Source organism: Lissotriton helveticus, chromosome 7 (assembly GCF_964261635.1).
Source record: "Lissotriton helveticus chromosome 7, aLisHel1.1, whole genome shotgun sequence".
NCBI lineage: Eukaryota > Metazoa > Chordata > Amphibia > Caudata > Salamandridae > Lissotriton > Lissotriton helveticus.
The window spans coordinates 1,161,378,142-1,161,400,893 of NC_136068.1; the positions used below are offsets into that span (position 1 = coordinate 1,161,378,142).

At 49.5% G+C, this 22,752-nt stretch overlaps 1 protein-coding gene across 6 annotated transcripts in view; it reads right to left on the reverse strand.

Annotated features, from left to right (window-relative positions):
- AMZ2 (archaelysin family metallopeptidase 2) overlaps positions 1-22,752 on the reverse strand; it is a 670,313-nt gene that overhangs the window by 542,674 nt on the left and 104,887 nt on the right. For 4 of the 6 annotated variants that reach the window (XM_078654298.1, XM_078654299.1, XM_078654301.1 and 1 more), the window contains one exon: positions 2,533-2,636. The exons of the other annotated variants lie outside the window; for them this stretch is intronic. The gene's annotated coding sequence lies outside the window, so the exon portion shown is untranslated. The remainder of the gene's footprint in view (positions 1-2,532; positions 2,637-22,752) is intronic. 6 annotated transcript variants of the gene reach the window in all.

The following is a 22,752-nucleotide window of genomic DNA, read 5'->3' on the forward strand; positions in this document are numbered from 1 at the left end:
CCTCGGACGCCCACCAGGGGTCTCGCATTACCGAGACCCTCCCCATGACGTCCAACCCCAGAATCGAAACTTTACCTACAGGGGCGGGCACGGAATGCCCACTAAAGGCCCCCCTCCCCTAGACGCGGGGGTGGCCTCTCAATGTAACACCGGGGAACAAGGCCTTCCCCCTTAATCCACTCTCACTCCCCCGCCCCTCCAAAAGAAGGCCATGGTGATAAGGAATGCATGGTGCAGTTCATGTATGAACTAAATAATTACTGATGTCTGCAGCATTTTCTGGGGTTTCTGTGCAGTGTACAAATATCCTGGTCCCCCATGGAACAGTTTTCCATGGAACACACTGGGGCCAGTGAGGGAATGAGGAGTGGTTAAAAGACATGTAGGTTCAGGTACTTTTGGACTCTCCTTTGAAGGACTCGTGGGTCTGGGGTAGAGTCAGCCCCGTGATATGCTAGTCGTGGAGTCTGATGTGGCAGATATTGATATGAAGGATTATTCCTAAGGGATATGTACATGTCAGTTTTACCTGTGACAGGGCAGCAACTACACCAATAACTATACATAGTGAGCAGGAAAAAGTAAGGCCTGATTATATAGATGCCATTATTTCAAGTAACAGTCACTAAAATAGTTTTAACATTAATGACACAGACATAGAGTGATAATAAACAAAATGCTCCAACTATCTGGCATTAAAAATGCCACTGTGTATACATCTGAACATACATATAAACCTGTAGCAACACAGTACCCATATAAATGCCAGAATCAGATACGATTGTTGTGCCAAATGTTACTATATGGAGTATTTTTAAATCTTAAGATCATACCCCTTCTAACACTTTCTTGAATACAAATGTTAAATAGTATTTGTATAAATATAATACTCTCCTATCTTTATTCAACAAGATGATTCCCGAAAGCTGATGTTATGTTATGTTATACAGATTTTATAGAGTGCATGGCTGCCCCAGCAACAAGGCGTCCCAGCGCTATATCAAGATCATCCAGAAATACAGATAAATAAGGGCGGCAAGACGTTATCTCCAATCTGGCATTCCACTGGCACCATTGGGCACATGGGTTCGCGTTTCCACAAGTCATCAGTAGGATCTTACTCATTCTTCTACAATTCTTTTCTTGAATTTGAACTTGCGTTACTTCAAATGATGCAAACTATGGGTTCAGTACCGGCAAAACTCTAATAGAAAAACAATATTACCATCACAAATAGTACATTAACATTTTGGTACACTTTCTACCATGCCTATTTATTTATTTATTTATTTATTTTAACACTTATAAAGCGCACTAATACCAACCGGTGTCCTGGCGCTGAAGTGGTAACTCCCTAAGGTTAAGAATCCCCGGCTAAAGGGTGAAAAGCCATGTTTTAAGGTGTTTTCTGAACGCTAACAGATTGGTGATTGATTTAAGGGTCAGGGGGAGGGAGTTCCAAGCCTTTGCCGCTACTCGGACAAAACTCCTGCCCCCCCAGCGTGCCTTCCTGATCCGAGCAATTTTTACCAGTCCCATACTGGCAGACCTCAGCTGTCTCTCAGGTCTGTACCATTGGAATTGATCTTGAAGAGACACTGGGCCCAATCCATGCAGTGCCTTAAAGACAATGTAGAGGGCTTCAAACATAATCCTCTTTCGCATCGGGAGCCAATGCAATTTCTCCAGTTCCTTGGTAGCTGAGGCAAATTTAGGCAGACCTCCAATAAGGCGGGCTGCCGCGTTTTGAAGGACTTGCAGCTTGTTCAACACTCCCTGTTGGGCCTCTAGAAAAAGACTATTACAATAGTCGAGGCGCGACAGAACAAGTGCCGTCACTACCGTCTTTTTGCTTCCCTCCGGTAAAAACGGGAGCACTTTCCTGATGGTTTTCAAGAGCCAAAATATGGACGAGGTCAACGCCATAACTTGGGGTTTGAAAGAGAGTTGGCTATCTATAATGACTCCCAGATTTTTTACCTTCTGAGCTGGAGCCGGCGGGTCACCCATATCTGTTGGCCACCATCTTGGACTCCAGAGATTTGAGTTGGACCCAAAGACGATCACCTCAGTCTTGGAGGAGTTAAGTTTTAGACAACTTTTTGCCATCCAAGAACTGACAGCAGACATACATTCCTGAAACCTGGCTGCCACCCCTAGCTCTTTCTCCGGATGCACCGAGACCACAATCTGGGTATCGTCTGCATACGAGGTTAATTCAAACCCGAAAGCTCTAATCACCGGAGCAAGAGAGGATACATAGATATTAAACAAAGTGGGGCTAAGGGAGGATCCCTGAGGGACCCCCCCGGGGAGTTAGAAAGGTCTTGATTCGATGTCCCCCATAGCCACCACTTGTACCCGGTCTTTCAGGAAGGCCTTCAGGCTTGTAAGTGCTCGCCCCTGGATCCCGCAGCCCTCCAGCCGGTCCACCAGCAAAGCATGGTGAACCGTGTCGAAGGCCGCCGTCTTGATGAGATTGACGGTGGGGTTCAGCAGGATTCCTGCAAAAAGTTTGTTATGTGTTCTTACCTTGCAGGTGTGCAGCACTTCCAGCAGGATGTATTTTTGAGATAGTTCTCCCTCCTCCACTGCTCAATTTCAAGGCAAGTATCTCCTCCCCTAGGATATCCTATCTACAACAGAAAATTCCCAAAAAAGCAAAAAGGCACCGGTAAACCTCAAGTGTATGACCATCATTACTTGTCACTTTGATATTTATAACCAATCTTCTGCTTAATGACACTATACACTGATAACACAAGAAAAGTTCCAAATGTATGAAAACACACGAAACCCTAATTACCCAGAGTATCTACCTGGTTATCTCTGAAAGTGGTGGGGTGTAATACATGCCCTGAAATCGAGCAAATGAAGCAAGCACGCCCACCTACGGGATCCAGTCGGGGAAACGAGGCGGAAATATCCTCCTCTGAGAAACTGTTAAAAAGATAGGGTCAAATATGGATTTTAAATCATCAATTTCTATTACATTAGCTAAAAAACACATATCCTCTGTACTGGCACTAATTAAACATTGAAGTAAATTCATGGTGTGCCAAGTCAATGTAGGCTGATGCTGCCTTAGAGATGACCCCATTTTTATCAAAATGTGCAGTGGGTCCCCCTGTATGTCACTACTTACCTTTACTGTGCCGGGTCCAGCATTTTGTCATAGATGTCCCTCATATGTCACGGATGGTTCATTATGAAAAGAATTACATACAATATGCTAGTGCCAGAATTTTGCCAATGACTCCATCCATATACAATCGGTGACTCACATGAATAAAAGTATGCTTAGTATGACAATGGCTGTATGTCATCATGGTTGCATACCCAACCCACCAGTATCAGTATCCCATTGGGGTCCTCATTAAAGCCAAGAATTACCTGTAGTGCCTTAGGGGACCATTTCGCCAAGAATTACCTCTGGTGTTCCATATGCCAAGAATTACATTTAATGTGGCAGCATTTTGCCCATGTACCCCTTATGCCATTAATTACCTCCAGTAAGCCAGCATTTTCCCATGTGTACCACTGTAAGCAAATAATTACCTTTAGTATGCCATGGAGAGCGGCAGACTCACAAGTGTAACATACATACATACTTACACACACGCTCATTTGCTTTTGGAATGGAATATCTCCAGCAAGGTGTACATGTGTGTTCCTTTTCACTGAGTACCTGACTGCGTGTAACTGGTACCGTTGATTTTGACCCTAGCCTCACACTAATCGTTCGTGTGTGTGCACAGAGGCCTGGGCCTGCATTTGGAAACGAGAGAAGTCCTGGACCTATCCTATGACCTGGAGGGGAGCACCAGCATGCCTGCATTATTACAACACTGGATGGCAGTCCCCTTCTTTTTGTTGTGAATCTGTTTATTGTTTTTTCCACAAAAGAACATGAAGGAAAACAGTGACATATACAGAGGAACATTCAGAATGGACCCCAAAACGAGGGGTGTTTCAGAACTGTAGGGCATTGCAATTCAAATACAGTAAGCGAGAATAACAAACGTGTATTATAGCGAGTTGCGGATACCGACAGTGTAGATACATCTGTACATAACGTGTGTTTGACACCGAGGTGCCGCCTCCTCGCCCGCAACGCCCCCTCCCCCCCCACCCCATCCGCAAGTGCACCATTTTTCGTTCTATAGCAGATAATTGCCACGTATGTTGAATGGGTAAATGGGTAATCGCCGGATGGTTGTTGGAGAAGTCTTTAACAAAGGGACATCATGACCTAATAGGGACGGATTATGTTGGCACAATAGCTGGCTCCTCCTCAGTGGATGAATCTACTGGATCCATGGCATAGAACCTCTGTAGGTCCGCTAATATTGCATCCCAACTGGTGGATAGAGGGAGTTTATGGAGGCCTAGCAAATCTTCTCTGTGCAGGGCAATGCTCTCTGCTTTAGCCCATATCAGTAAAGAGCAGCGCCACACCATACGTGAGGGGCATAAGAAATTTCCATCTCCTAGTGATCAGACGCTTAGCGAGTCACAAACCCAAATCCAGAAAGGGAGACGTAACTGCTCTTAAAGAGATGCAAAACATGGGTCTCCCATAGAAAGAGAATATCACGTTCAGTGCAGCGAGCAAGAACGCTGGCTATTTTTTCCAGCACTCATTTAGAGCAGGGCAGCGCCACAACATATGCAAGTGGTCGGCGTTAACCAATTGGCACCTGGGACAGGTGTTCTCTGTGTGATGAAAGTACTCATTAATTTTAGCTGGGGTGAGGTACGCTCTGTGCAGTATGAAAAATTGGATCTTGCAGAAGCGCTGTTTGCGAGGTATTTATGTGGTGCTATTTAGGTCTATAGCAAACTCAGTGTCCGTGAAAGGACGTTCCAAGTCCAGTGAACCTTCAAGGGGTCTAGCGTAATTGCAGTATGCTACCTAAGGAAGGCGGTAAACCACCGCGTCAGGTGACCCCCAGTACCCATTATGTGTAAATACTGTACTGTGAGATGTGTGGGAGGCTCTATGGTCAAGTCACCCCAGCAGGCAGTGAGGGCTGCTATTAGGGTGCGGAGTAATAGAAAGTGCCCTAGGTGAGGCCCCTCCTCAGAGACACGTGTGGTGTATGGGATGTGGTTTCCGTCCAGGAAAAGATCCCCAATGTCATGTATGTCAGCAGTCTCCCAGTTGTGAAGCTCAGCCACCACGGTGACCGCCTGCCCCCTGCGTGTCCTCTGGAGAGGAATAGCAGGTGCATATGGTATTGTAGAGCGGGTGATAAAGAGGCTTCTGTGGAAGCATTGGTGCGCTACTGCGAGCAATAGGGAGTCTATGATCTTGGGATGCGAGCAAGGGTGAAACAAATGGAGAAGGGAGTGATGCGATGGCGGAGGGTATAGAGTGGCTGTGTCATTGAGCTGTTGGGATGCCAGCCACCGGGTGATCTACTGTAGCTGTGCAGCTAGATAGTAGTGCTCTAGGTTAGGGGCAGCCAGGCCTCAATGGTCTGTAGACAGATAACGTTTTTTAATGGAGACACAGTATCGAGAGGAACCCCAAATAAAATCTCTAACAGTACTCTCTAATTCCTTAAAGAAGGGAGGTATATAGAGGGGTAGGTTCCTGAAATAGTAGAGGAGCCAGGGAAAGATCACCATTTTGGTAAGGGCAATCCTACCAGTAACAGATAGTGGAAGGGTGCCCCAAAAGGAGAGTTGAGTGCGGATTGCGGTAATTGCTTTACCTATGCTGCCGTAGAAGAGGTTGGGGTCTCGCCGATAAATGTGAATGCCAAGATATTGGAAGGAGTCGGCGCACCACATTACTTGGTTCCCGTTAAGTGTATATTTAGTGTAGAGTAGAGCCAATGAGGAGGGAATGGAATGAATGTCTCTCACGTACAGCAGGATATCATCCGTATACAGTGAGATAGTGTGTGTCCAGTCACCTAGGGGTATGCCCATATCTACTCGGGTATGAACACATTCTGCCAGTGGCTCCATTGAGAAGGAGAAAAGAAGAGGGGGTAAGAGACAGCCCTGTCTAGTTCCGCGACCTACAGTAATGGGATCAGATATATAAGGACCTGTGTTCACATGAATAGTTGGATGAGTATGAAGCAACCTGACCATACCAATAAAAACGGCTCCAAAAACGAATTCGGATAGTATTGCAAAAAGATAATCCCACTCAAGGGAGTCGAAGGCCTTCTCGAGGTCCAAAACCAGGCACCCCGAGTGTGGCCAGCAAAGTGGCGCCTCCCATTCCAGTGATGGTGAACCTGTGGAGCCGACGTTGGGGGCAAAGTACCCCGGAGATGGGAAACATCCTTTACAACGCAACTTTTACCATGCAGTGCCTTTACGACGCAACTTTTACAACGCAAACCATTACAACGCATTGCGCTGGGGGGCGCTCTAGGATAGGGAATAGATTTATTTTACTATCCAACACCTTCCCTACTATCCACGGGGACTGGAGTTGGAATAGTAAATTAAACTATTCACTATCCAGCGCCCCAAAGCACTATGCGTTGTAAAGGTATTCGTTGTAAATACCGCGTTATAAAGGCATGCGTGGTAAAATCATGCGTTGTAATGTCATACATCCCCCGGAGATTGCCACGCCCAGAGACCCATGACAAGCTTGGTCCTCCAGTGCAGCCGGCTGAAGACGCCAAGTAGGGATTGGAGGAGGTCCCGCGTCCCAGCTAAACCTCAAAAGCTGAGGGTTATGATTAGAGTGTGTGCGAACTAGATATTCGGTGTCCTGAGTCAGGGGGACGAGGCAAGATGAAGCTAACATACGATCCAGTCGCACATGAAGATTATGGACAGGTGATTAGAAGGAGTATATGCGGGCTTAGGGTTTACGAGAGAGCCATACGTCTATTAGGAACCAATGACTGAGCCAAGTGAGTAGAGCCTGTGTGCTGGAGGTCGTTGTAGTAAGCGTGAGGGAGGGAAAGAGCGGTCCAGTGAGTCGTCGAAGACGGAATTTAAGTCACCTCCTATAAGCCCGGGCAAGCTGCTCCAATGGGCCAAAACCCCAGAAAGTCTACAAAGGCAAGAGTTCTGGTCAGCTCTGGGGGCACAAACTGAGCCAATAAGGCGGGGCTTGCCATTAAGTCTACCCTTGTGAAACACATATCTACCCTCTTCATCGGCCTCAACCTCCTCAACCTCACAAGGGCCCCCCACCTTCACCCATATCAATGTGCCCGTCGCCTGGTAAGAAAAGTTAGTGTTGTACACCTGACCTCGCCAGTGGCAGCGTAGCCGATCCGCCTCAAGATTAGTGAGGTGGGTTTCCTGGAGCAAGGCAATTCCAGTGGACCTGCGCTGTAAATAAGAGAAGAAGCGGAATATATTCTCCTCACATTCCAGGTAACAACATTAACGTGTGCCATTGGGGACAATAGTAGCATCTGAGCTTAGTCAGCGCTGCGGACATGCGAGAGGAGAGCAGGAAGCTGGGCGGCACCCCACCAGGGGCAACAAAGGGTATAGGGGGAAAATTAAAGAACTTGTTTGTGTGTTGTGTAACATCATGAGAGCCAGCTAGCAATGGAAGTTGGTCCAAACAGGGGTGCCGAACCATGGAAACTAATGCACGAACAAGCTAGTGATTGAGGTGGGGCGGGAGCACATGTACTTATTACTTGGTGTCTATTCCCCGGTATTTGAGTGTGAAAGAAAGGGAAAAATATCTTGCGGTGTAGCGGGAATTCCGTTCTCCTACAGAACTGTGCATAGAGATTTGGAACCTCGGCGAATTAGGGTGGCCCAAAACTCACCTGAGAACCCAAAATCCCCTTACCAGGCTAGCTACAGTGTGTCATTGGTCATAACAAACTCCCAATGTTTAGACAAACCAGAACATGAACTTACGATACCTCCGGTCACGTGGAACACATGAGCACTCCTTCGTTATACAATCATTTCAAACCAGAACGTGGAGTAAATGAGGAAACGTGCACGTATGAAATATTTATTTACTAATGCCGTCTTCTCAAACGCAGTATCTTAGATAATACAAGGAAACATATTATCAGAAGCAAAGTTATCAGCATAGTTACTAGTCCATAGAAAGAAAAAGGTGACAGCATGCTAAAATACTGTAATGAATAAGGGTTAACAACACCTAATTTTCACCCTCTCTAAGTAGCATATTATATTAATATCTAATAAGGTCTCTTTGGCTTTTAGCAGGGCGGCCCCATACCTCAAGATCCTAGTATGAAGAGATCACATCAACTTCCACCAGCTCTCTGCATGCGAACCGCATCAAGTGTGTATGTGTTCTTGGAGCAAAGCAATATAAAACGTGCCTAAAGCCAGAATTTGGCAGGAGCTGCACTTATGTTATGTCTATGAAGGTGCGGAGATCAGACCTCACAACAATTCTGTGTCGAGTTATCCTTGAAGCTTCAGCACTCTCTGTACAGACATAATTTACTAAACAAAGCTGATATCAGAGCAATAACATATTATTCTCATGTAAATCACAGCGCTCTTCTAGGTTGAAAGCTAAATCAACAATTATGTGTCGTGTGCAGAAGTAGCAAAAGGAAAAATGGCGTTTAAACATTTAATAAGCTCATGCTAACTTAACACAGTATATAGATAAGCAGTAACTATATGACAGCGGAAATAAGCCACTGTGGCCCCGTTCACTGCATAACCGGACCATAGGGCGAAGTCAAGTCTGGCACCACCCGGAGGAGGGCGTGGCTTGGCCGAGCAGTGGAATGGTCGTGCATTAGTGCGGCTCCGCCGGCCGGGCTAATTCATCCGCTATTAATCCGACCAAAAACACGCAGCACCGAGGCACAATAGGGTAAAAAGTCACCAGGAACAGGCCAGCAGACGATAGAGACTGAGCTGTGCCGAGAAAACAACGAGAGAGGCTGGTGAACTCCGGCGCAGCAGCTGGGCCTGGTTGCTGGGAGGAGCCAGAACCTACATTTGGCGTTCGCCCCGGACATTGAGGTGAGGTGCCCGGGGATCGGAATTAATTTCGGAGAACATACGGAGCCAAAAAGGATTGTGACTGCTGCAGCGGCACTCACCTGCAGATGGGCATAGTTCCGACTCCCGCTGCGGGCTTGTGAGGGGCTGGAGCGTGGCCCGGTATATGGCGCTCCTGCTCGTGCTCCGGTTGCGGTGTTGCAGGTTGGCCGCGTTCGCTGGGGCTTGTGAGCCAACAGTCGCGGGGTTGGCGGTCTCCAGCTGGTGGGGCGGCAGAGGAGCTTAAGGAGGCTGGCCGGGGCTGGAGCATCGGCGGAGCACCGAGGACTGTGCGTACCGCTTTGGAGGTGGGGCCGCCATTTTGTGTCGGCTAGTGGAAGATTCTAGAGGCGCTGCCCCGTTGCGGCAACTGCCTCCCGAAGTGTCCGGCCTGATTGGGGCGACCTGGAGGCTCTAAGGCGAGGAGCACAAGAACGGAGTGGCGCAGAGGGTCCTGCAGCGCATACTCGGCTGGACAGGAGGAGCCTGATAGACACAGAGGTATGAGCAATATTTTACCTTTTGAAATTATTTTGGCCACCATGAGTGTGGAAGGGTATGCTCAGACATGAGTCCCTTGCTCACTGCACCATCAGGATTCAAGCAAGCCGGGCCGAAGACGGCTGTAATGCCAGAAACCGGTCCCCGGAAGCTTGTTTCCTTTCCAGTGAAGAATTGGCTTGGTAGTTTGGTCTGCCCTGTTCCCATGATGCACTGGGCCAGGGACAGACTAATTTGCATATAGCCAGGTTCTGAACTGGGATGGTGCAGTGAGCTAAAAAACGGTGATGGATCAAGCCCTGATCTGTTGACTGGGTAGGAGTGTTCTGATTAACTCAGATACTCTGTCCATCACCACCCCCTTTTGAAATTATTTTGGCCACCATGAGTGTGGAAGGGTATGCTCAGACATGAGTCCCTTGCTCACTGCACCATCAGGATTCAAGCAAGCCGGGCCGAAGACGGCTGTAATGCCAGAAACCGGTCCCCGGAAGCTTGTTTCCTTTCCAGTGAAGAATTGGCTTGGTAGTTTGGTCTGCCCTGTTCCCATGATGCACTGGGCCAGGGACAGACTAATTTGCATATAGCCAGGTTCTGAACTGGGATGGTGCAGTGAGCTAAAAAACGGTGATGGATCAAGCCCTGATCTGTTGACTGGGTAGGAGTGTTCTGATTAACTCAGATACTCTGTCCATCACCACCCCCTTTTTGAATCGTTTTGGCCACCATAAGCGTGGAAGGGTATGCTCAGATGTGAGTCCCTTGCTCACTGCACCATCAGGATTCAAGCAAGCCGGGCCGAAGACGGCTGTAATGCCAGAAACCGGTCCCCGGAAGCTTGTTTCCTTTCCAGTAAAGAATTGGCTTGGTAGTTTGGTCTGCCCTGTTCCCATGATGCACTGGGCCAGGGACAGACTAATTTGCATATAGCCAGGTTCTGAACTGGGATGGTGCAGTGAGCTAAAAAACGGTGATGGATCAAGCCCTGATCTGTTGACTGGGTAGGAGTGTTCTGATTAACTCAGATACTCTGTCCATCACCACCCCCTTTTTGAATCGTTTTGGCCACCATAAGCGTGGAAGGGTATGCTCAGATGTGAGTCCCTTGCTCACTGCACCATCAGGATTCAAGCAAGCCGGGCCGAAGACGGCTGTAATGCCAGAAACCGGTCCCCGGAAGCTTGTTTCCTTTCCAGTAAAGAATTGGCTTGGTAGTTTGGTCTGCCCTATTCCCATGATGCACTGGGCCAGGGACAGACTAATTTGCATATAGCCAGGTTCTGAACTGGGATGGTGCAGTGAGCTAAAAAAAACGGTGATGGATCAAGCCCTGATCTGTTGACTGGGTAGGAGTGTTCTGATTAACTCAGATACTCTGTCCATCACCACCCCCTTTTGAAATAAATATTTTACCTGGGCAGGAGTGGTGCAGCGCTGGTGGATTGTAGCACGGCTTGGTGCCTCTTTGATCTGGGAATACTAACACACGGACACAGTAAATCAGGGGAAGTTAGACCTGCAAGTGTCTAGCCTCCCACAGCTCTGCTTAACCCCGAGATAGACTGGGGCATTCAAAATAAGGACATACACAAACAATATCTTGCAGAAAGAGCACAGTAGAAGGGAAGTTAGCTGTGACTAAATGCAGGACAGAGCGAGAACTGGAGGCAGATGGTAGTAGCCCATATAGACAAGGGAGCTGCGGAGGCCGGCGAATTGCAGCTACAGTGCAGCATAGACACCGCTGGGACCTACTGTACGAGCTGCTCCTGGTGGCTCAGAGGGGAGACCGTACCTGGTATGTCGCGCTGCCTCTAACAACTCTATGGACTAGTCACGATTTGGCTGCCAGGCGAACACATTTGAAGCCGCCAAGCAGGAACCGGCGAATGGCAATTTAATTGGTCTGCATCAGAAGTCACGCCTGACCCCCTAAGAAACTCGCTGCCTAAGTGGAGGTGCTGCTGTGGGCACTCTAGATTGTGGAGTGGAGGGGAGGATAAAATGGGAAAGCCGGACACCAGTCAGCCACGGCTCACTTTTGACAAGAAAAATGCAAAGAAGGCGGACGCGGAAGCGTCCCATCAGGACCCAGTTGGGGATAATACAGCGAGCCAACCGCCCACCGAAAACATACGAGAAATGTTTAGGGATATTAAAACTAGTCTACAAGGCCTAGACGGCAAGATGGATTCCTTGGCCGAAAGAATGGACCGAATAACACAGAGAATGGAGAAACAAGAAGGGCGGGTCCGCGTTTTGGAAACCAGAGTGACAGAAACCGAGGAGGGGCAGACCGAAATGGACAAGAAAATACGTCAGATGGACAGCGTGTTGTATGCTATACAACAGAAGAATGAGGACTTGGAACCCAGGTCTAGGCGCAATAATATACGCGTTACAGGAATTGCGGAAAATCCATGGAAAACATGGAAAAATACATTGAGAACATGATGACGGATCTTTTTGGTCAGGACCTGTCAGCAATGTTCCTAATTGAACAAGCACATCGAACGCTGGGTCCGCGACCTAGAGCTGGTGCGCCGGCGAGGCCAATACTTGCACGCGTCCTCAACTACAGAGATCTCGATACAATATTGAGACTGGCCAGGGAAAGAGGTGATATCCAATATAAGGGCAACCATATTGTGCTGTACCCGGACTTCACGATTCAGGTCCAGGCGGCCCGGAGAGAGTTCCTTCCTGCAAAAAAAATCTTTCAGCAGTTGGGCACCAAGTACTCTTTGATATACCCGGCCAAATTGAGAGTGCAGGGGCCAGGAAAGACTACTTATTTTTTTACAGACGCCAGGGCGGCCCTCTCATATGCCAAACAATTAAAAAAAGACAATAAGCAAAAGACGGCGACCAATGACACACAATCTGAATGCACTCTCAGCAACAATGAGTGATGATCGGAGGCCCACGAGATGGAGGTTCAGATAAGTACAGCTTCCTGTATAGACTGCAACTGGGGTCTTATGTTCCAATATCCACAGATACAGAAGAGACTTATTGAGTAAAACAGCTGATTGGGAATTTATGTCATGTTCAGTCTGGCAGTTGATATTTTGGCTGAAACTGTACAGTATTTGATTGGTTTCGGTGCTAAGTGTTCAGTTCCCGGCCACCCTGTCAAGAGAACAGGAAGGTTTGCCGGCAGACCCACGTACCCCGCAGAGATGACTCCCATGGGTTCACTAATGTGGTCCCTTTGTTTGCAGTTAGGGGGGATTTGGGGGGCTGTACACAACCTGTTTGGGGGGTTGGTGTGGGTGGGGGGAGAGACGTAAAGTTGTTTTATCCTTCAATAATGTTATGTCATGTGCCACTACGCAAAACACACTTTTGCTACCAACAACTCTGCTCATTAGTTAGGAGAGGTCTGATGCGAGGCGATTCTCGCGGGCTGGTGACAGTCTCACAATATCCTGGATTCGGATACCGGCCGTACAACAGCTAACCTTTGGTTTTACATATGCATGTCTTGAGTACTCCCAATGACAACACTTAGATGTCTTTCCTGCGCCACCTGATACAGGAGACCCACATGGTGCATGCGCCGATTACCGCACTCAAACACTCTAGATGGGGCGAGGTGGTGGAATCAGGACTCTCAAATTATTCTAGGGGGGTGGCGATACTGATTCGTAGAGGACTACATTGGAACACTCATCACATTATACGTGATAGGGAGGGGCGATACATATTATTAATAGGCACACTCTACAATACCCCTGTAGTGCTAGTAAACACGTACGGCAGAAAGTCCTGACATTAGACAATGTGGCGGTATTGTGGGGGGGAGATTTCAATGTCGTGCTGTCACCGTCATTGGACAGACAGGGAGCGGCCCGCGACCACCATCCACGAGCAGCAGAAATGCTGGTAGGAATTATGGACGATCTTGGCCTTGTAGACCCCTGGAGATTACAGCACCCGACAGTTAGGGAGGGCACCTGCATGACTCATCGTCGTAATGCATGGTCAAGGCTAGACTACTGGCTAGTGACTAGGGATAAGTACGCTTGGGTTACGGACGCCACCCATCTATCTAGAACTCTATCAGACCACACGCCTACCCTTTTAACGCTACGGATTCCTCCACAGTTTCGCCAGCCGTTTGCCTGGTGATTTCCGAATGGTGCGCTGAGAGACCAAGTATTCCGTGCAGAGTTAAGAGACAAAATAGTGGAGTATTTCGCGCTGAACGAGGGAACGGTTGATTTGCCGGGTACACTTTGGGAAGCATTCAAGGTGGTGATAAGGGGCGACTGCATGGCACTCAAAACTGGGGTCCTGAGGGATATATGTAACACACTAGGCAGACTGGAACGTGAAATAGGAGAATTAGAACGCTCAGTCCAACAGACCTCTACACCCATTGACCTGTCTCAGGTGAGATCAAAATTAACGGAATATCAGGAGGAGGCGGAGCGGGAGACGGCATATTTGGGGAAATATGCACAAGCGAGGAGATACGGGGAAGGGAACAAGGCTGGGAAAACCTTGGCAGGACTGCTTAGAACCCCGAGGGGAGTAAATTATATAACCGAGCTTCACACTGAGTCTGACAAAACGGTGCGAACGCCCAGCGAGATCTTGCATACAATGACCCACTTCTACAAACAGCTGTACACCTCACAAACTAAACCGGCCCAGTCTGTGATAGACGAATATTTAGACACGGTAGCCCTAGCCAGGTTCAATGGGGGGCCAGGGAATATACGGACATGCCTATAACGATAGACAACATAAAAGAGGTGATTGGAGGAATGCAGGCAGATAAATCCCCAGGAGCAGACGGCCTTACAGCAGCCTTTTACAAGGAATATGCGGATATATTAGCTCCTTACCTATTGCAGGTATATTTAGAAGCAGTGGAAACGGGAATCCTGCTTCCCACCCTCAAAGAAGCCACCATCATTACATTGTTAAAACCCGACAAGGATCCCTCTAGGCCTGAATCTTACCGACCATTGTCATTAATTAACTTAGATGCCAAGATCTGCGCTAAATTGATTGAGATTAGATTACAACCAATGCTACCGCAAATAGCGTTGCCTGACCAATCCGGGTTTATTCCGGGTCGATCAACTGCACATAATCTAAGAACGCTGTTCGGGCTATTGCACTACTTATCGCCACATGTTCAGGCCATAGCGGCATTGTTAGATGCCACTAGGGCGTTAAACTCCTTGGAATGGAAATACTGGTTTACCCTTTTACCTAAATTAGGATTAAGCCCAACATTCATTAGCCAGATAGCGGTGATATACAACATGCCTAAGGCACGAGTGAGGGTTAACGGACAGTTATCAGAACTGTTTGATATTACAAGAGGGACCAGGCAGGGGTGTCCACTCTCGCCGCTGCTGTTCGCCATCGCGACAGAGCCATTGGCGGCCAGACTTCGCCCACACCACACACACAGAAGCATAGGTTTTACATCTAGGGGGTTATTAATATCGATGTATGCAGACGATATGAGAGTCTACCTAGTACATTTCCAGAGATAATTTTGATGTAATAATGAGGGAAATGGTTCGGTTTGGTGTTTTGACGGGAATCCAAATTAACTGGCAAAAATCTACATTGCTGCCGCTCACTGATGGCACGGCCCAATGTGACACTGAATTTCCCATTGTGTGGGCGTCGGGTGAAGTGCGTTACCTGGGCATTTGGATAAGCAGAAATAGGCAAGAAATATGGCTAGCTAATTATGGTAAAGTTATGGATTGGGTAGATAGCAAAGTTCAAGGATGGAGTAAACTTCCACTGTCTCTTATGGGTAGAATAGCCATTATAAAAATGGTGATACTCCCCAAGCTTCTCTATTTATTTGTGACCATACCAATGCCCCTGAATACTCAGTTTTTTAGGCGACTCCTCTCAAGTATTATTGGCCTGGCGTGGGCGGGGAGGCAGCCCCGGGTCTCCTGGAACCTGCTAACGCTTCCCGTTGATCAGGGCAGTCTTGGAGCACCTGACTTTGAACTCTATGCATACAGCGCGCAAGCACAATATCTACATTTTTGGCGACATCCTACGCAGTTTCAACCACATGTAGCGATAGAAATAGATAGAGTTGCACCCACTCAGTTAAACACAGCGCTATACCACCCATACAAAAGGCCCAATATGGAAATTGACACCGTGGAAACAACACGATGGGCATGGAGGAACATAGCTAAAAGGGCTGGTAACAGTAAACTGTACGCGCCTTCCATGCCGCTGGGGGGGCAATCCTATTTTAGCACCATTGAAGGACAAAGCTACCACTATGAGGGCACAAGCACATGGCATTATACAAGGAAGTAATTTGTACCCAGAGGGCGAATTTCTTACACTCCAGCAGATGTGTAGGCAGCAGGCACCTTCGGCGTCGGACATGTTGCTGTACTATCAGTTAAGGGTGACCAGTAGAGCTAGGTACGCAGAGTTCCCGAAAGAACCCCCCACTTTAGCGGCCCTGGAGGACGTTTTAGCAAACTCCTCGCCCCGTAACTGATAACACGTATTTACAGAGCGACACAAAAACACTCACCCATCACGACTAGCCAATCTAAACCACACTGGGAAAGTGAAATTGACACTGAGATAACTGATGGGCAATGGAGCTATTGCTGCTCACAACTAGAACACCTTTCACCTAACTACCGGCTGAGGCTCATACATTTCAACTTCCTACACAGAATATATCGAACACCGATTCAATTACATTGCATGGGCTTACAGCAGACCGCGGGTTGCTGGAGATGCGGGGCGCTAGACGCGACATTCTTACACCTGGCCTGGAACTGTGGACCGATAGCGGGATATTGGACTGAAACTGGTAGACACATTGCTGACGTAATTGAAACCCCTATACACCTGACCCCACTGGTGGCACTGCTGGGATTTGTGGGAGATCCCAAGATGCTCCCGAAAACTCACGGCTATATTGCTCCTGCTAGCCAAGCGGCAGATCGCCATACATTGGAAAAAGAGGGACCCTCCTACAGTAGCTAGATGGATAAACGCGGCGATGTATTGCAGGGATCAACTGACAAATTATTGGGACCTGATGCCTGACAGGTCTAGACCAGTGGACATCTGGGTGCTATTCGTGTTGTGGTTGGAGGCGGGTGGAGCGGATCTCCATAGTGATGACTAAATCATAACTATAATATTGGGGTAGAAGACAGAGAAGGTTTCTTACGTTGCAGAGTTGGCTGTAGGATTATATGCCAAAGGACAAAACACAACGAGGCAACAAACAAGGGATGAGACAACCGCACATATTCTATGTTTAAGAGATTTGTAGAGCGGCACTGACATATTAGGATGGAACGGGAGGGGGGAGTTAGATGGGTGATTAGGGGTATTTAGAGGTTTGTTAAAACTATAAGTTTTGAATAATACAAGATTTTACACACACAGTATCAAATGTGTAATTATATAGCGAGTATGTAAAACCAAATGAACGCTGCTGGGCCCCAGGGATGTCGGCTAAACAGCTGTGTAACCTATGCAAAAGGGAAGGGGGAACTATGAATGCTGCCGGCCCCAGGGTTGTAGGCGAATGGCTGTGCAATCTAAGTGTTTGGAAATAAACAAATAAAAAAAATAAAAAAGTCTGGCCCCACCCAGAAATAAATCCACCCCCTCACCCCCCTGGTGCCCAAATGAGTCGAAAAGGTGGATAGGTTTGAGCTAAAAAATGCAGAGCCTGATAGGGTACAAATCGGACTGACAATAATATGGAATATATTCACAACGTTCAGATGAAGGTGTCCGAGGTTTGTTAAGTGATAATAGGGGGACGGGGCAAGCCTGAGTCTCCAGACCACGCAGGTAAAGAAACATCTTCACTAGGCGACTTGGGTGGTGACAATACTGATGAAAAGGCCGATTTCGTGCCGCGAATCGACGCAGCCGCTTGGAGCGCCACCTGACCCTCAGAAAGGATCTGCTCTGGGTCCCGAGCCTTGCTCAATGGGGTTCTACGATGCGGCCCAACCCCTCTGCCCCGGCCACATCTGACCTGCCGGGGTGCCGGGGGGGGGGGTCATCAGCAGATCCAGGCAGAGTGGCCAGGCCTGTCTCCTCCAGGCAGTCCCAAACGTCTGAGGGGGAATTGAAGAAGCGTGCGGATACATCCTTAACCCCTCGCATGCATACTGGAAATAGTAAGGTGTTGTGACCGGGCCGACCGGCACCCAGTCACGGAAGGAAATACGGACTGGTGGTCTGTTTTACCCCCGTCACCCTCTCTCTTTAAATCCCCACAGGAGGACTGGTCCAGGGAAGTTGATTGGAGCTCACCTGAGGAAAAAGAACAGGGCGCCTTTATTGGGCTCTCTACTGCGACGAGGCCCCGCCCCCTGGGAACGTCAATGAAAGAACACTGGATAAGAGTCAGGAAGTGCACAACACGGGGTGCAACGTCACCGAAGTGGAGGAGGAGAGCGGAGGAGCCACGGTGATATCCGAGTGCAGCGGGAGCAGCGGTCGGGAGGAGAGACCAGGACGGCGGAGGCAGTGCCAGGAGGCCAACGTTTCCACTCATCCCCGAGCCACGCTCACGGAGGAGCGTGGCTTGTACAGGTGCGGAACCGTATTTCGGGCTGGGTTGGGAGCGGGGGGTACCACTAATCTCCATACAGTGCCTGTAGTGTTCTGTGTAAAATATCGTGTATTTCTCCCCCCCCTTTTCCCGTATTCCTCTCTCCTACCCGTTTTCCAGAACTTCACTCCCTCACTAGCGCGCTACCGACTTGTGCACTCAAGCACATGAGTGAACTAGGTATCTCCTCACCCCGGCCCTGTTACTAGTGGGAATCAGATAGCAGTCTCCCTGATGGCCTCTTCTCTGTCTCATTCTTTTTGAGAGGCCACTCCTTTCCCGGGACAGACAAGGAAGCCCTATAGAAGAAGTACCGGCCACTGGGAAACCTGGGACCCCTCTGCCATCACGGATCCAGCCACGTTTGCCGCAGAGAGACTGACAAATAGAAATAAGCGGGTGTTAAAGAAAATAAAACCTTACATACCTCGACCCAGTTTACGCCCTGTCCATTCCACGCCGCCACAGGTGTATTACAAGTTGATGTCGAGAAGTTGGTGCTTCACCGCTTCGAAGGAGCTGCTTCGTTTTTGTACTTGGGTAGTATTGTCTGGAAAGAACATAACTGATGCATTCTGGATGGTGAGTCCCGGCATTTTTCTGACCTCTCTCAAAATTGTGTCTCTGTCCCTGAAGTTCAATAATCGGAATAGAACTGGACACAGGTTGGCTCCAGGAGGGGACCTCTGAGCGGGCACCCTGTGCGCACGCTCCACCACAAATTGGGGAGACAGAACCCCGGGTGGAAGCAGCTCCTTCAACCCGCGTGCGGTATAGTTGACCGGATCCAGGCCCTCTGGGAGGCCAACCACTCGTATGTTGTTACGGCGCGAGCGACCCTCAGCATCGTCCAGTCTGTCTTCAAGAGTGCATACCCAGTCCAGAAGATCTTGTAGGGTGGCAGTGTGGTTGCCCGACTGGAGCTGCAAGTCGGTGAGTGCAAGTTCAGTCTTGTGGGCCCTATCAGCAAGTTTTTGGTGGTCAGCCTTTAGGAGCATAAAGTCTGATACCACTTTATCTATTTTTGCCTCCAATGAGGTGCATGTGTGGTCCAAAGCTGTTCTGATTTTCTCCACGGCTGCAAGGACTGAGTCAAGTTTGGAGGAGAGAACAGAGTGTTGAGACTGCAGAGGCCAATCCCCTTTGAAGACGCCTCATCACCGGCCTCTTGGTGCGCCTTCACATGCGGGGTAGTGGAGCGAAGGTGGACCATGACTAACTACTGGGCAGTGGGCAGTACCTGCCCCTGGATGATGTAAAGGGTCCTAAGTTGTGAATCCGCCACTAAATTAAGAGGGTATTTAAGGTGGTTAAAAGCGACCCCACAGTGTTAGACCAGCCGGTATATCTGATGGTAGAGGTAGCAAATACTGATAGACATGCAGAGCAGCAAATGGTAAGGTCCAGGTGGGAGAGGAGACCAATAATACAGTCAATAGCAGTTAGCTGAAGTGAGGAGTGGAGCGCAGTAGGTCCAATCCGACTCCCAGGACGACCCCGTGCGCAGAAAAGTGGGCGAACTCCCAGCTCCCTCAGGCCTGAAGGACAAGCAGCACCAGGATAATAATGAAGAGGTAATGTGATCTGTAGAAGGGATGCCTGGTAAGGAACAAGAACAACCAGGAAGTAAACATGGGGGGCCAGGTCCAGACAAAATCCGGTAGCACGTCTGATACTCTCGCAGTGGAGTAGGGAAATGGCTGCCCAACACCAGTACAAGTCTGTGACAACCCACAGGAGCACTCCCGTAGCCTAATGCTGGAGCAGTGCACACGGGTGTGGCTATTTCCGCCCTCAACCTGTAGGAACCTTCATGCCATGCGTGGGGGCCTAGATCCGATAGACCCCTGTGCCCCCGGCCACGCCAAAGAATGAAGTCAGGGGAGGGTAGCCTGGACACGACCCGGTCACCGGGCCGCCTCCACACCTCACGGGCCCAATAGCTTATGGTAGTGAGCTTGCGGTGGAGCGAAGCAACCCACCACCATCGCCCAGAGGGAGAGAGACAATCCAGGCCTGACATGACCCTCTTGCTGTCCCAAATCCTGGTAGTGAGCACCGGCAGCTGACAGTCAGACCAGACCGTGGGTCGCGCTGTCCTCAGGTGTCTGTATCACTGTGTAGGGAGGAGGAGCCTAGGCCCTATTGACCCGCGAGCCCCCACCCCACTTCCACAGGTCCGCAGATGCAGACGGCTAGCGCCGGACTCACTTCCGTCGACGAGGCGGGTGCCCATCCTAGAAGACAATGGGGGGCCAGACGTCGCTCCCCAGCAGATTGTCTCGTTGACAGGGGGCCAGCAGCCTAGGGTCAGCCTCTGGGAGCAGGGAAGCGGGGGAGCCACATCAGGTGAGAGCGCCCAGGACGTGTTTGTAAGGGTCACGCCCGGGCCCCCAGGCAGCAGGCCTCAGAAGGGACCAGCCCAACACTCTGCAGTGCCCTCAGGCCCGGGAGCCCCGGCAATCCAGGTGGTCCAGAGGCGCATTCAGTCAGCGGGCCAGAGGGCTGCGGGCCCACGGCCAGTCGGGACACCCCCCTCCAGCCACTGCGGGACTGCCACTGCTGCGCAAGGGCGGGGAGGCATGCTGAAGAAAGGCTTTGGCGCCCATGCCAGGCAAGGCCACACCCGCAGCAATCAAGGCAGGACAAGGGCACGGGTCGTTACAGCAACCGATGCCGCAGCGGCAGGGGGATGTACTTACCCGTGGATGGGCTATCGGGTAAGGCAGTCGCATTATTGTTGAAGGATAAACGGAGGAAGGGTACAGAGCAGGCTCAAAGCACGTCCGCCATCTTAGGCAGTTGGCCCCACCCCTCCTTCTGGATTACAGTCCCCTTCATGGCTCCGGCACATAGAGTGGTGGTGGTAGCCTACCCTGTTTTGTGAATCTATAGTTATGATCAGATCTTTTGTCCATGTCACTGGAGTGGAGAACTGCTGGCCCACTTCTGTTTCTATCCACTTTCCTAGATCCTTTCACTAAATGCCCGGTGTGCTATGTGAGTAGTCTTCATGGAACATACATGGTGTGTAGGGATGAAGAAGTGTAATGTAGGCCTGTGGGGTCTATTCTGAATGCCCCTAGCCTACCTTTTTGCACAGGAGAGAGGCAATACTGTTGTCCCTGACAGTGGAAGTGCAGCTTCAACATTCCTGAAGCTTGAGGGAGGTGACAAGGCTCCTTAAGAAATTTGGTTAGCCTGTTGTTGAACACGGCGCTCTTCAATAGCGTTCCAGAAGCACTACCATTCGGAGTTGAAGTTTGGGACTATAGTTTCTGTTGTGCAATGATGAACGGGACCCCTTAGTAGAGGCTCAGGTTTTCTCTTTTAATGATCCTTCTTTCAGTATGGCTAATAACAGCCATGTGCATAAAGCTCACACACCTTCTTTGTGCCTCTGTTGTGGGTGCTCCAGGCTGGAGAGTACCCTGCTTTTTGGAGAATTACCCCACACAAGGACTGTGTCTGGAGAGCAGGCTTGAAAAGACACTTGAAAAGAGAACCACGAACTATGCTTGTGAAATATCTTGCATTTAATATATCTTAAAAGGGTGCTCTTATCAGTTCCTATTCCCAAACTTTTTTTGCTACCTTCCCCTGACTGCCGCATTTACAATTCTTCTACTAAAGCTGTTCACACTGTTTTAGCCCCGTACACTGTCAAGATAGGATCTATTCCCATAGAAAGGGCAGAAAGCTTTGAACATTATGCTGGAATGCTAGCTTTTTATTACTTAGATGTGTAAAGCAGATGCTTTAGCCTTAAAACGTTTATGGCATTTCCTATTCATGCCTCAGTACCTTTCGTTGCACTTTGTCTGCATTATCGGATTGATTTTTTCCAACGTAATCTATTTGGTCATTATGATCAAATTATAAATGCTGTAATAAACACTGCACGGTAAAAATAAAGTTAATAGGGGGCGTGGCCAAGATGGCGGAGAGCTAAGACGTGCTTTGTCTTCTCTCCTCCACCCGCCAACCTATTGCACCAGCCTCAGACCTCATATTGCCCAGAAAACGGCTGAATTGCTTCCTACAACACCCAGGTTCCCGTTATCACTCACCGAAGTGCCCCCTGGGTCTTTGTGAATGCGCTCAAGGCTGCCGGCCTAGGCTTGATCTGGGCACCGGTGGGTGGCGTGAGGCATCGGACGGTGTGGCTATGGTGGGGAGGCCTTGCCCTGAGTCTCTGTAGGTGGAGAGTGTCGTCTGCCTTTGACATCGGCACCATTCGGGGGCATTTCCCGCAGCAAAGGACCCGAAACAGAGACTGAGGCAGCCGGAGACGAGATCTTGAGCACCGGGGCGTGCTGCACAGCGGCCCCTTCTGTGGGACCCGAGGAGCCCGGCGGAGAGATAGCGGTGAATCAAGCTATCGGCTCTGCATCCCGCTGAGCTCCTACCTCCCCGGGGCCAGCCAGACATGTATGGTTCCCATCAAGCTGCGCGATCCATCGCCACAAGTGGGCCTCTCTAGATCTTGGGCCTCTGGCAGTGGACCCTGCATCGCACCTATCACACCTGGATCTTCCGCCCCACTGCGCCGGCTGGAGCCAAAACCGCCAGCTCGCCGCGTCTGTTAACTAGGGGGTGGCGGCAGGGGCTCGAGGCCACACACCGGGCGCCATTTTGCGGGCTCTGGTTCCCAACGC